General features: G+C 43.3%; 1 protein-coding gene across 2 annotated transcripts in view; it reads right to left on the bottom strand.

The window, feature by feature from the left end:
- ABAT (4-aminobutyrate aminotransferase) overlaps nt 1–13,971 on the bottom strand; it is a 209,604-nt gene that overhangs the window by 69,328 nt on the left and 126,305 nt on the right. The gene's annotated exons all lie outside the window — the stretch shown is intronic.

Here is a 13,971-nt window from a genome sequence, read left to right as displayed (position 1 = left end):
CTCTGTAGGCTGGAAGTGCAAACGTTGTTGGATATGAGAGCATTATAGAGGTGGCAGTGCCTCTCCAAGGTTTCCTGGGGGAAGATGAGAGTCTCAAAAACCTTGGGAGGATTGCAAAGAGTTTAGAGGGAACTCCAGCTTCAGGTCCTGAAATATCCGCCATAGCCCTCTTTGGATACAGATGGCCTGTGGTGAAAAAAAGTTTAAAGGGGTAACCCCATTGCTGGCAAATATTCTTTGAGGATCTGGAAATAAAGCATGGAGGCTCTCCATTTCAGGATTGATGTCAGAAAAATGTCTTCAAATAGCTGAAAAGAATGGCCCTGAAGAGATAAATCCACTGTGTCCAGAGAGGCATCCAGCAAGGTGCTTCTTATGTTTAAAGTGGTGAAGTTTAACCACCAAGTCCCATGGAGGAGCCACATGTTGTCACTTGCCAAGTGCCCTATGGATTTTTATCAAACTCCAGCCTGTCAGGGAGGATGTCCATGACAAGTTATTTTAATATGCAGAGTTAGCCGAGGATACATAAATATCCCCTACAAGCTCTGTTCTCAGCATCCTCTTGTTTGTCTTTCATAGTTTGCATTTACTCTTGGAGTTCCTCTGTTAACTTCTCATGGCCCTCTAGGACTGTTGCCACAGCATCCATGCAGTCTTCCAAAGAGGAGGTGCAGGGGACCAATTCACCTATTTCATTCATTACATCTGCACAGTTTCTAGAATACCCTGGTGACGTCCACAGATGACTGAGCAATTTGTTCATCAGGAAATCTGTAGCCTGGGGGCCAAAGTCTACATTGGCAGTGGGGGAAGGTTTTGGCTGTCTGCAATCACTATAATTCTACAAAAGCCGAATTATTCCCTCATACAGCAGAGCAGACACCATTTTGAGTTTTACTGTCTGAGTTTCCAGGTCTGAGCAGGGTCCCAGTTTAGATTTGCAAAACTATCTCATCCCAGCAGTGTCAGCAACACAATGGGGCTGATTTACTAAAATTGGAGAGTACAAAATCTGGTGCAGCTCTGCATAGAAACCAATCAGCTTCCAGATTTTATTGTCAAAGCTTAATTGAACAAGCTGGACAGCACAATGGATAAATGTTTAGCACTTCCGCCTGGCAGTACTAGGGTCGCTGGTTCGAGTCCCAGCCACGGCTCCACCTGCCTGGAGTTTGCATGTTCTCCCTGTGCCTGCGTGGCTTTCCCCCGGGTACTCCGGCTTCCTCCCACACTCCAAAGACATGCTGATAGGTTCATTGGATCCTGTCTAAATTTGCCCCAGTATGTGTATGTATGAATGTAGGTTAGGGGCCTTAGATTGTACACCCCTTGAGGGTTAGGGACTGATGTGAATGTACAATATATATGTAAAGCGCTGCGTAAATTGACGGCGCTATAGAAGTACCGTACCTGAAATAAATAAAGTTAGAAGCTGATTGGCTACTATACACAGCTGCATCAGATTTTGCACTCTCTAGTTCTGGTTTAGTAACTCAACCCCCATAAAAGGTAAACTATAGCCATTTCACCCCAGTCTTTGTGCTGGGAGCTTGCTGTGCGGTGCGCTCCCAGCACAAAGACAGGTACGCTAATATGCGGCCCCATGAATAAAAGTCCAGTTCTGTGAGGCCGTATTTGTGTTACGTCGGCATGAAGGGGTTAAACACTGAACCCATGCATGCAGCCTTTTTTCAAAAATCTGATCTTATAAAAATGTAGGGGATGTGAAAGGCCAGAAAGAAAAGCTGCACACCCAGAGACTGACAGACAGCAACTATGGGGACCTGTTCTGAGTGTAAGTTCCCTGTGTGTGGTGTCTGACTGCATGTTTGTGTCCACACTGACTGCGTGGGTCTGCCCCAACTGTGTGCTGCAAGTGTGTAGGTGTGTTGGGTGTGTAAAGTGGCTTTACATAGGCAGAGGGGATGCCATCAGTCTTACACAGGCAAGAATAAGCATTTTCTTATTTTCCTCTCCTCCAGTGATCAGACACTGGCACAAGGATTTACGTCTGTGTCACTAATTAGCTATAATCTCAGTCCAGGAGAGAGATACTGGCCAAAAAAAGGTGGCACTGGCTTTCTGGCTGGAACTTAGATTGAAGCATTGTCAAGGGCAGTACTATGATCATTTAAGCCTCATACCTAAGCTATGCTTACACGTTTTAGTATTGTTTATATAAACTTAATGAAATAATTAAAGCTACATCTGATGTTAGGTCCACTTTGAAAGGAACAATGTGACTTCCGGTTCCCACCATCCTTCTCCACTGCACCCAAGTAAGCCTGCTACGGCATGGGGGTTCACCTCCTCTCCACACCCGCTGATATAGGGGAACTCTATGGGCCGCTTCGTGGAGCGGTTGCACGCCTGCTCCTCCTCTGCCCCTCGACTGTCACAATGGGACACAGTGGCCGCTGCAGCCAAGATGGTGGCCACAACTCCAACCCACACTGACACAAGGGACCAGGCTCACACTACACAGCTGCAACTCTCTCCTCCTCAGCCTCTGGACCCTGCCTCCCCAGCAGGCATAGCCCAGACAGTGATGGTACGCCTCACTCCTACTCTCACAGCAGCTGTGGACAATGCAGTCTTCAAAGGCCGAGAACAGCTTCACAAGTATCTCCATGTTCAGGCTCAGCACATTACTCAGGTGGAAGAATGGATCTCCTCCATTGAAGAGGACTGTGGCTGTATTGGCTGCAGTGGCCAGACTCACATTTGTTCAAAGGAAACTACAAGAAAAAGGTAGATGATCTTGAAAAACGCTCACGGCGGAACAACCTGCCTGAAACATATACTCCCTCTATGCTTGCTACTATTTGTGCAATGTCCATTCCAGAACAACTAGGCCTGCGTGATCAATGTGCAGTCAAGTGAGCCCAACGCATCGCCCACCTTCAGATTCAAAATCAACTACTCCTGTTTGCGGACTAGTCTATAGAGGTTATGCGCCAATGGAAGGCCTTCTCCACAATTTGCTCTGCTCTCTACCACAAACATATCAAATTTACTCTGGCGTACCCTGCTGTCCTCCATATTCAACCAGCGGAGGGAGACCGTCTCTCTTTCTCACCTTCCAAAACGGAACACTACCTCAGCAACACCCCTGAATGGCAATGGATCAAGGAGTACCTTCTACACCATCTTCCTCCCCCCCAAGGCGAAAATGTTCCAAAACCAACGAAGCCCTCAAAAACAGCCTCAGAAACATGTACACTTTGGTTGGGCAGAGGACCACTACGACTGAAGCTATGGGTAGGCCAGGTATATGATTCTCCTTCGTAGGCCGTAAAGCAGGGGTAGCTATATTGCTACACAAAAATTTAGGCCACACTGTGCGCTCTGTCAACTCTGATTCTGAGGGTCACAAACTCCCCGTCCATATCACTATCGCCTATCACTATCGTGACATTGCTATTTTCAATGTACTGTATATGCCCCAACTCCCCAGGGCAGACCTTCTACCAAGACCTGATATCATGGGACCTACCAATCCCATAATCCTGCCATATACTGGGCGGGGATTTTAACTCAGTCATGCACCACTATGCCGATCATACCAGGGATTGTCTAACGCGACACATTCGACAACCGCCTCAGCCTCCCGCTCTTACTGCTTTAGCACAGTCCATTAATACACTCAATCTTCATGACACATGGCACCTTCACCATCCGACGGACCAGGAATACAGGTTCTATTCACACCCACATGACTCATTCTCTCGCATTGACTATTGCTTCTGCTCGCATTCTCTCCTCCCTATTACGCAAATTAACAATATTTAATATGGCCATCTCTGTCCAATTCTGATGCAGCTATCCGAGTTGAAAGCTCCAAGGACTACTAGCTCCTGGCGCTTCCCCACCTACTTAGCTAATAACAAGGACTTCAAATCTCATCTCTACGTAGCCTGGGCGAAATTCGCAGACACGAATGGAGCCCGCTTAACCAAACCCAATCTATTCTGGGAACCTGGGAAAGCGTTTCTCAGAGGACGCATAATTTCTAATACCACACAATTTAAGAAATGATCCCATTTTCAATACCAACAGGCTAGTGAATCTCTTTGTCAAGCACATATCAAGCTCTCCGTCAATCACACTTCAGCGAACAAGCTGACCTGGCAATCTGCTAAACGAGCCTTTGATTATTGGGCTGAACACCTTAAGGCAGCCAAATCAGCCTAGTCCACTCTGAAATTCCATAGATATGGCAGCAAAGCAGGTAAACTGCTAGCACAGCTCTGTGCTGGCCCCCGTGCTCCTACTTATATTTCCACCCTCCAGTCTACCACGGGAAATATTCTTAAGATGTCCTCTGATCTTAACGCGCTGTACTACACTGTAATCAGAGGACCTGATTGATTCTAAGGCCGCTGAGGACTTATGAGCCACTGTACACCTTCCTAAGCTTACCCAATCCAAGCTAGATGCTCTCAATGCTCCCATCACGTTAGACGATATCCGTGCCACTATCCAAAATTTACCCCCTGCTAAGGCTCCTTGTCCTGACGGCCTTAGTGCTGAGTTCTATAAACTAACCACGGAATTCATCCCAGACACCGTGCATCATGTCTACAAGGCAATGTGGGAGGGCTGGCTCTCAAGTACATATCAAACTCATAGCTAAAAAGGGGAAAGACCCACTGTTGCCAGGATCTTACTGACCTATTTCTCTGATGACTGTCGACACCAAAATACTACTGAAAATTACAGTGGCCAAGCTGGCCTTGCTACTCCCTACCATGCTACATCCGGCCCAATCTGGTTTTGTACCGGGACGATCAGCGACGCTTAATATCCACAAAGTACTGTTGCCCCTAGAATATGCTAAAACCCACTCAATGCATGATCTGACACTCATATCCTTGGATGCCGAAAAAGCCTTTAACAACATTAGCTTCACCTGGCTCTTCATGGTCATGCAGCAGTTTGGTATTTCTGGTCCCATTTTAGACTTTTTATGACAAATGTACTCTTCACCATGGCTAGACAGGTCACACCTGACTTCATGTCCACTGACATTCCCCTAACTAAGGGTACGAGGCAGGGCTGCCCACTTTCCCCCCTTATTTTTAACATTGCTTTACAAGACTACTTAAGTCCACCGCAGGGGTAAGTGGTGTCACGATTGGCGAACACACTTTTCGTTCAACTCTATTTGCGGACAATATATTGTTGTTTTCCTCAGATCCACCCTCAGATTTTAAACTACTCCAGAACTTATTTGCGACCTTCCAAAGCTGCTCGGGCTTACGAATCAATTTTGACAAGAGTGAAGTACTCCCTTTGAACCCTACTACTTCGACTCACTGGCTCACGTCTTCACCTTTTTGTATAGCTAAACACTCAATTACCTATTTAGGCATACACATAGGCAGAGAGCCATTGTCTCTCTATTACCTTAATTACCCTCCTCTATTCAATAAGATTGTGCAGGAACTGGAAGCTTAGTTGACCCTCCCCCTCTCACTCTTTGGGAGATGCCATCTCTTCAAAATGATCTCATTTCCAAGATTGCTGTACCCTCTACAAACGCTTCCTGTTTTGTTAAAGCATTCTGATTTACAGAAGATTCACACGGCCCTACAAGCCTTTCTATGGCAACGCAAAAAAAACAGAAGATAAGTCACCCCAGGAGTGAGGGTGGTGTGAGGCCTGCCGAATATTAGATTCTACAATTTGTCCTGCCTCCTTTGCCAGGGTCTCAATTGGATTACCATGAAATCACGTTACTCTAACTATTCTTTGGAGGAAGCACTAGTGTCCCCGCTAAATCTCTCTGCCATTCTGTACTGCAACCTTAAATCTCTACCTGTGTCTCTCTGATCGAATCTTTTGATCAGAGACACCGTATTGGCTTGGAGGGAAATGCGGAAGCTTCTTGGCTTACCATTAAGGATATCCTGTTACTTGCCTATACTTGGAAACCCTATGTTCCCTCCTGCTAGTGAACATGCAGCATTTTCCCATTGGTCACGTAATGAACTTATTAATGTCATATCAGTCTTTGATGATACCCAATGATCCTTTAAACCCTTCTCAGTTTTAGCTGCCCAATACGCTCTGCCAGGATCCCATATCTTTCACCATCATCAGCTGGTGACCTATCTCCGGTCTTGCTATTCCCTTAAACGTGATCCCTTCCAATGCTCCTTCGTAGAGATATTGCTTCGACAAGACCACTACTCCATCTCAGACATCTACCCTCATCTGGTCTCTCACCAATCCACAAAATACCACCTTACTTCATTTAAACCTTATACCCCCATACTTTGTACGGACAGTATGAAATACTATTATCAGGATATAGGAAAATAGCTTTGCTAGTACTCCGTGAAACATGGTGCAAAACTCAATTCAAAATCATCTACCAGGCCTATTATTCTTTCTCCATGAACTCAGCAGTTGCTGCCCACCCAACATGCCCTTGGTGTGATCACAACCGACCGACCTTGTTTTATCGCTTGTAGGAATGTGCTCGAGTTTCAGCTTTCTGAGACCAAATCCTTCATTACATCAATCAACTATACAACATACTCTGTCTCCAAAGAGCCCATGATCTGTCTCTTTAGCTATGAAGAGACTACAACATCGGCATACCCTACCGCTTTCCCCCAGTAAATATATATTTGCCTACTGGTGGCTTGCAGAGCCCTCATGCAAGCCTGGATTCATCCAAATCCCCCAACTCTTAACACGGTGACACAGGTGTTAACTAACCTTTTCAACCTGGAAAAGCTTGACGCCATAACCCAAAATTAAGACCTCTCGTTTCATCTCAAGATGGAGATGCTACATGGAGCATTCCTTCTCACCTGCCGAATTAGCCGCTCACATGGAACCCTTCCGCTATACAGATTGGTATCTCAAAGCTCAACTAACCAACACACTGGGTAAACTCCAAGTGACCAACCACTCTCTAGCTCCACCCCCCCACTTATCCTCCTCCCCAACTCTCTGTTGATTACATAATCCACACTTTTGTTTACCTAGCCCACATGGTAATCCTTTTACAGTGTTCTATCAGAGAAGTACTTCTGTTCAGGCTACTGTATCCAAGCTTCCATTCCTATGGAATTGATTTACTTTAAAGTTTGGCCTTTAATGCCATATTATACCTCACATGTCTATTTCTAACACTTTTTCTTCTACATTGTAATTATTGTACTCCTTGTCTTACAAATACTTTTGGCTTTTAGGTTTTTATATCAAGATTGTATTGTTGTATTTACTTTGAAAAACTTCAATAAACATTTATTTAAAAAAAGAAAGGAACAATGCATCAAAATGTGTTTATCTTGGTTGAGAAACAATTCTTCAATATTCAGAAATGTACAGTATATGTAAAAGTGTTAATACATGTGTATTATATGCAACTCTATAAACGTATTTTACCTACAGTTACAGATTGTGAATTCAGGTACTTTGCCAACACTGGGTTTATCAATCTTTTTGCAAAGTAAGGCAATATTAAACAGCCTAAACAAATGCTAAATGAAGGCAAAACTCTTTTTATCATTTGGTTATAGTAAGGGAGGGTTATATTCCCATCAGGATTTTTTTTTTACATCTGTGTCCCATTGGAAAGATGTACCATAGCCAAAACATTGAAAGCAAGAAAAATCTCTGGTAATCACCAGGATCACCAGAACTGGTGTCCCCATTGGAAGATTTCTCCCCAATTCTCTTCTGGTTACCACTCAAAGTATTGGAATTTTTCACTTTTAGTGAGAACAGTCACTAGGACAAATTAAATGAATCCTCCTAACAGGGACACAGACAGAATTAAAAACCTGACAGGTGTTCTAATATATCTCTCTACTCTATCCAAAATGAGAAAAAAAATTGCCATCAGGTATACTGTACTTAAACAAATACACAAACAATTGCTGCAGATACTTTGCTAAATGAGAGAAAGCTTACTCTACAACAGATGTGCATCTAATTCTGTAGCCAATTTGCTTGATAAATGTTACTATACTATATACCATTTACATGCACTTCTACAGCACTAGTCGCACTGTACATACAGTTTATTAAATTATATCAGGAATATAGCAACAGTAAAACAAGTGTTCATGACTAGGGCAACACTGAAATTGACTAGTGGAAAGCTGCAAAAAAATACCTTAGTGACTTTTGTTTAGCCTTCACTGTGAATGTTAATCTACACTGCCAGACCACATTTCTCAGTGTTCACTTTGCTAAGATCAACAGAGATGGGCTGTAGAGAGAACAACTGTGCAGGCTGGGAGGGGGGTGGAGCCCGATCATGGCGGCAATGGAGAGTGTAGAGTGAACACTCCCCGTTAACCTCCCTCGACTATCTCCTCCTCAAGTGTCCCTGTTTGTGGACTGGCTGCCCCGGAGATATGTGGACCCACCTGCCTGGTTGAAGAAGCTTTTTGGAGACTGTGGGGAGCCGAGCCTGGACTGTGACAGTAAGCGTCCGCTTCCCCAGGGATCATCTCGCGGTAGTGCCGAGAGAAGGAGAGCGGTTGCCGGGAGACAGCAGTCACGTGTGCTGCCGCGGAGGATCACTGGGAGACAGAGTTGCCGGCCGGCTGGCGTTTCGGGAAGCCGAAGGCCGGAACAAAGCCGGCTGTCGATCGGAAGGCCCCGCGGTGGTCTGGGTAAGTGCATCCCTAGCACCCCATACCAGTTTCCCTTGGACTCAGTGAATCCCCAGGCTTCCCATAGAGGCTTTGGAAAAGGCTCCCCTGCTCCCCTGGGGTTATTGGCGGTGACGGAGCGACGAGGAGTGCGGCTGTCAGGAGACGGCTAGGACGGTGCAGCCACACGAGAGAGACGCCGTTCACCTGGCTTATACCCTGGGAGACAGACACATTAAGAGTGGAGAAGCCCAGTTAGCCCAGTGAGGAGAGAAACCCGTGATCGGGTACCCCGAGGGTGGAACACAGATATACTGCCTCAGTACTGCCACTGTTTCCGTGAGATTATATATATCATCGAACTATAATATTATACTCCTTACCTCCCTCCTCCATACCTCCATATTACCTCATATAATTATTCCACCCTGTTAACAAATTATACTATCTTTATGCAACTATAGATACATCTCTAGCCTTTATTTCCACATCATTGGGAAATCGCATATTGTTCCTAGAAGAAGTTAACATCACAAAGAGTAACCCCCAGGAGAAGATCGCCACAGAAGAGACTCGCACCCTGAAGTACATTACAACTTGGAGGGTGAGTGATAACAGTAGTTCCACTGCAGAGTGTTAGTTTTTTTTTTTTTTTTTTTTTTTTTTTTTTCCCTCTCTCCCTTGCTCTGCATCTGCTGTTTAAGGAATTTGGACTTTGAATTCGGAGAGTTCTAGGGTGGGTTCAAAGATCCGACAGATTATAAGGAAAGGAGGAGGGATAAAACTTCAAAATAATTATGAAAGGTAAAAACACCAAAGGGGTTGGGTCTAGGAACCCCCAATCTGGCACGATTAAAAAATTTACGACACAGGGAAATCTCACGCCAGATAGATCCCAGGGAATCAGTGAAAAGAGTGAATTGGAAATAAGCCTGGATAACAGCCCGAGACTTTCCCTGGGTCCGGTGTATAACAGCCAACAATCAATGGAAGGCATTGAGACGAGAGAACTTGAAAGGGATCTTCAAATACCAAATAAAAAGGAAATGGCGGAGATGTTTAAAGGTCTGGAAATATCAATAAAGCAGGAGATGGGTATAATTCGGGAAGATCTGGAGCAATTGTTAACTAGGGTGGAGGAAACGGAGGAGAAAGTTCAAAAGCATGCCCAAATTATCCCAAACTTGAAAAAAGGGATAATAGATAATAGAAAGGACCTAAAAAGACTGCTTTATATGATGGAACAACAAGAAAACAGAGCAAGGATGAACAATCTAAGAGTGAGAGGTGTCCCAGAGCTGTCCATGGGGGAAGATTTAAAAGTTAATTGGCAAAATTTTGACCTTCATAATGGATAATCAGGACATGGCGATATGTAAATTGGATGAAGTATATAGGATAGGAAGGTCTCAACGAGAAAAAGGAGTAGAGAAACCAAGAGACATAATTGTTAAATTTCATAGTCACGGTGATAAAGAAGAGATATGGAAAAAGGTGAAAGGAAGAACAAGTATTGTATATGAAGGGAAAAACATCCAAATTTTTGCGGACTTAACAGCAGAGACTTTGCGGAAAAAGAGATTATTGAAACCCCTATTGGAAGTATTGAAAAAGCATAATGTGAACTATAGATGGGGTCGTACAGCGGGTTTAATTGGATGGAGGGAAGGAATTACAGCGGTCCTGAGGTTCCCAGAAGATGTGGGGGATTTCTGTGATAAATTTGACATACAGAAACTAGAGATCCCGGGTTGGGAAGGGGAGGAGGGAGAGGTATATAATCTGGAGGAAGAAAATTGGCAGCCGGTTAGAAAAAGAAATAGAGAAACAATGGATAAAGGGACACGGGGGAGGAGGGGGGGGGGTGTGCGGTCATGGGAGGAGTTGAACCCCTGAGGTAGGGATCTAAGGTGGATAAAGATCCATAGGCAGAGGAGGCCTGGAGGAGGGGGGAGGGGGGGTGGGATGTGGGGGGGAGGAGGGCGGGGGAGATGGGGAGTGGGGGGAGAGGGATGGGTAATACTCTGCATAGGAGGGGTAAGGGTAAGAGAACGGGTAGAGGAAAGAGAGAGAAAAGAAAGAGGAGGCCAACATGGAAGAAGTTCAGTTTGTAACCTTTAATGTAAAGGGACTAAGCTGCCCCGGAAAGAGATTTAGATTATTGAAGGAGTTGCAACACAGGACAGCCTCAGTGGTTTTTTTGCAGGAGACACATTTGGATTTGGAATCTAAGATTGGGCTGCGCTCAAGATATTTTCCGACATGGTATTATGCGGACTCACCAATTAGAAGAGCAAAAGGGGTAGCTATAGGGTTTGCAAAAAATATTAGGTTTGATGTGGAGAAGAGAATAACAGACCCAGAGGGTAGGTTTTTGTTCCTAAGGGGTAAGTTGCAGGATATTGATTGTACAGTGGCTAGTATATATTGCCCAAATAAGAAACCAGAGATATTCCTAAGGGAAGTATTGCAGAGGCTGATGGATTTTAAAAGAGGTCGATTGATAGTAGCGGGGGATTTTAACCTTTGTATGGATCCACGGCTGGATTCTACCTCCCAAGTGAGGAAAGAGGAATATAGGTCCCTGAGATTATTAAAGAAATCATTAAATGAGTGTCAGCTGGTGGATATATGGAGAATTAGGCATATGAAGGATAGAGATTACACATTTTACTCACATGTTCACGAGACTTACTCCAGATTGGATTATGTATTGGTAGAACATCAATTTATAGACTCTGTGGCAGAGGTTATGATTGGAGGGAGTTCTATTTCAGACCACTCTCCGGTTGCAATGAAGTTAAGATGGGGTAGTGAAGACAAAGGTGGTTTTATGTGGCGGATGAATGAAGCACTTTTATTGGATGAGGAGGTCAACCAAAAGATTAAAACAGAAATTGAAAGATATTTTGAAGAGAATGACACTGAGGAAGTTTCGGTCGCAACATTGTGGGAAGCTCATAAAGCCTATATCAGAGGACTACTTATCGCAATAGGGGCAAAAAAGAAAAGAGAAAGGAGAGAAAAGATCAATAGACTTTTAAATGAAATAGCTGATCTGGAACAGGCCCACAAAAGGAACATCTTGAAAGAAATAAGGCAGAAGATAACAAAAAAGAAAGATGAATTAGAGAGGATAATGGAGGAAGAAAAAAGAAGAGTCTTTAATAAATTAACAAGCGAAAGGTATAGATGGGGAGATAGACCGGGAAAACACCTAATGAGGGCATTGAGAGAAAAGAAAAATAGGAATTATATAGAAAAAATAAGAAACTCCAAGGGCGAAATGGTCCACTCAACTAAAAGAATCGCTAGAGTATTTAAAGATTATTATAGTGAATTATACAACATAATACCCCAGGACACCCCCAATAACATTGATACAGTAAATAAAGAAAAAAGAAGTATATTTCTAAAAAATGCAGGTCTACCAAAATTAAGCAAAATTCAACTGAATTCTTTGGATTCAGAAATCACGTCAGAAGAAATAGAAATAGCATTGAAGGATACAGTGGTGGGGAAAAGTCCGGGCCCAGATGGGTTTACTGTAAAATATTATAAAAAATATAAAGAGTTATTAATACCTAGATTGAAGACCTATATGAACGCCCTTGGAGATAAGTTGGAAATTAGGGGAGAGTCCTTACAGGCCAACATAGTCTTAATCCACAAGGAAGATAAAGACCCTTCTCAGTGTGCAAGCTATAGACCCATTGCGCTGCTGAATGTAGACACAAAACTGTTTGCGAAAGTTCTGGCAAACAGGCTTAAGGTCTTGTTGCCAGAATGGATACATGGGGATCAGGTGGGATTTGTCCCGGGAAGGGAGGGTAGAGACAACGGATTAAGATCATTATTGCTTATACAAGAGGGGAAAAAAGAGAAGACCCCAGTAATATTATTGTCAATTGATGCAGAAAAAGCATTTGATAGAGTGAATTGGAGCTTTATGATGGACACCTTGGTGGAGTTGGGGCTGGGGGACAGAATTAGGAAGTGGATTGGTAATCTATATAAAAGCCCCACAGCCACTGTCTTGGTAAATGGAGGAAGATCGGAGCTCTTTAGGATGTCAAATGGAACTAGACAGGGATGCCCCCTATCCCCACTATTGTTCGTTTTGTCCCTGGAGCCATTGTTGTCAATGATAAGAAAGAACATCAATATAAAAGGAATAAAGATAGGTGATAGAGAACATAAGGTAGCGGCCTATGCGGACGACTTATTGTTTTTCGTTGGAAACCCTCGTATTTCTCTACCAAACTTAATGAAAACACTGAAAGAGTATGGGGAAATATCAAACTTAAAAATTAATCCAACAAAATCAGAAATTTTAAATATAAATCTTAAAAATAGTGAAAAAGAAAAAATACAAGAAGAATTCCCCTTTGTGTGGAGAGAGAAAGAACTAAAGTACCTAGGGGTAAAATTGTCTGCCTCAACTAATAATATGTATAAGATTAATTACATCTCACTTTTAAATGAGTTAAAAGAGGAATTGAAGAGGTTGGGAACTGGAAATCCATCTTGGATGGGCCGTATAAACCTGATAAAAATGATAATTTTGCCCAAAGTCCTATACAAGTTTCAAATGATCCCAATTAAACTTCCAGAGGTTTTTTTTAGGACACTAAGGAAAATGCTCTTGGGATATATATGGAGGAAAAAAAAACCGAGGATATGTTATGAAACGCTGACTAGAATTAAAGAGAGAGGAGGCTTGGGGCTCCCAGATTTTAAGAGATATTATAAAGCGACCTTGATCGCGAGAATCTTTGACTGGACTCATAACCCGGGGAAAAGTTGGGTCAAAATTGAAAATATACTGAGCGGGTCCAATCTGAATAGAATTATATGGTTACCTACACCTTACCGTGGACTAGATGTTAACACAAGTACATACACTTTTATTGTTTTAAAAGTTTGGCAGATGTTACACAGACAAAGGGGTTGGGTTTTTAACTCACAGTTAATGCCACTTAAAAATACAGATTACTTTGCACCGGGGAAGGAAGATATCACGGGGAATTGGATTATTAAACAGGATGCGCAATTGAGAGATATAATGGTGGGGGAGGAATTAAGATCTTATAGAGAGATGGTGAAATTAAAGGGAGAGGTTTTTAGTAGAATCGACGAGGTTCGATACCACCAATTAAGACACTTTTTTGAGAGCCTCCCAAAACCGGTGAGAACAAAAAAGGATTGGAATCTATTTGAAAGTCTGTTAGACACACGGGGAGATGGGAGACATGGGGTTGCTAAAATATATAGAATCTTAACAGCACTAGACACTGACACAAAATTAATTTATATAGAGAAATGGGGAAAAGATATGGGGAGGGAG

The sequence above is a fragment of the Staurois parvus genome, unplaced genomic scaffold (assembly GCF_062004578.1).
Source record: "Staurois parvus isolate SC_StPar_1 unplaced genomic scaffold, SC_StPar_1.0 ptg000022l, whole genome shotgun sequence".
In the NCBI taxonomy this organism is placed as follows: Eukaryota; Metazoa; Chordata; class Amphibia; order Anura; family Ranidae; genus Staurois; species Staurois parvus.
The sequence above is the reverse complement of the archived record's forward strand: the minus strand, read 5'-3'. Positions and strand labels throughout refer to the sequence as shown.